Source organism: Hakea prostrata, unplaced genomic scaffold (genome assembly GCF_041222555.1).
Source record: "Hakea prostrata isolate BN-2017 unplaced genomic scaffold, UWA_Hpros_2 contig_131, whole genome shotgun sequence".
NCBI lineage: Eukaryota > Viridiplantae > Streptophyta > Magnoliopsida > Proteales > Proteaceae > Hakea > Hakea prostrata.
The window spans coordinates 88,285-89,329 of record NW_028291250.1 but is presented as its reverse complement, the minus strand read 5'-3'; the positions used below and the strand labels follow the sequence as shown (position 1 = coordinate 89,329).

Here is a 1,045-nt window from a genome sequence, read left to right as displayed (position 1 = left end):
TCCTAGGTCACTCTAGTAATATGAATTACATATAATTGATGCATTTACATGAATGTGTATGCGAGAGTGTCCTAAGCCCTAATTCAACCTAAGTCTTGATCTTCGACTTGATCTTCGACTTGATTTTGTGCAACGGTCTTCAAGTCCATTTTTGCATGGTCATCTTGACTTAGACTTCATGTCCATCTTCATGTCTATCTTGGCATGATCTTGGCTTTGACTTGCATATGGCTTTGACTTGGAGTTGGTCCACTTGTTCTCATCTTGAACTAAAACATCATAACTCAATATAGCCATTAGTAATTCATGCTTAATATCATCAAAACCAATAGAGGCTGATGTGGCAAATGCTGACATGGCATTTCCCAACAGTTACTTATTTTAAAAGTTTCTTCCTTTGAGTTTGTCTAAGTGTTGTGCTCTACCTGCCGGATTCGAACCAGCGACCTAAGGATCACCTGTTAGGTATTATACAACTACAGTCCTCCGCTCTACCAACTGAGCTAAGGTCAGAAGCATTGTGGCTGCTGGGATTCGAGCCCAGGTCTCCACGGCCACAACGTGGAATTCTCACCACTAAACTACAGCCACAATATGTTATTTGATTGGAATTTTCTAAATAATCACACATAAATCTATAACTAAACATCTGGGGATAGGCCCCCCAAGGCCAAAATGTGGAAAGAAAGTATTGATGAACATCAAAGAAATTTAATTTTGCGGGTACAGATAACTAATAATGTTGCTTAATTGAAAAATATCAAGCTCAAGAAGGGTTCTCAGCTAAAGCATTTCTGATAGCGTTTCACCGTGCAGGAATTTTTTCCGTTTTAATTCAGCCCAATCGGAATGTCTTTATCTTTGTTGTTCATAATTGATACATCCAATTTTCACATTTTGGAAGAAATCTAAAGAAATTCTTGTTGACGTGTATAATGATGATGATGAGTTTTGGAAAGAAATCAAAGAAATTCTTAGTAGGACATTGCCAAACATCATACTCTCATTGCATAAATGAAAAAAAAAAAAAAAAAAAAAAAAAAAA

The 1,045-nt window shown here is 36.6% G+C and overlaps 2 non-coding genes across 2 annotated transcripts; both read right to left on the bottom strand.

Annotated features, from left to right (window-relative positions):
- Positions 1–419: 419 nt before the first annotated feature.
- On the bottom strand, positions 420–514 carry TRNAY-GUA (transfer RNA tyrosine (anticodon GUA)). Its single transcript has 2 exons — positions 477–514; positions 420–455 (listed from the first exon to the last, which is right to left on the bottom strand). It is a non-coding gene; the product is annotated as a tRNA-Tyr (tRNA).
- Positions 515–519: 5 nt separating this feature from the next.
- TRNAH-GUG (transfer RNA histidin (anticodon GUG)) lies at positions 520–591 on the bottom strand. The gene has a single exon. It is a non-coding gene; the product is annotated as a tRNA-His (tRNA).
- Between the last annotated feature and the right edge of the window lie 454 nt (positions 592–1,045).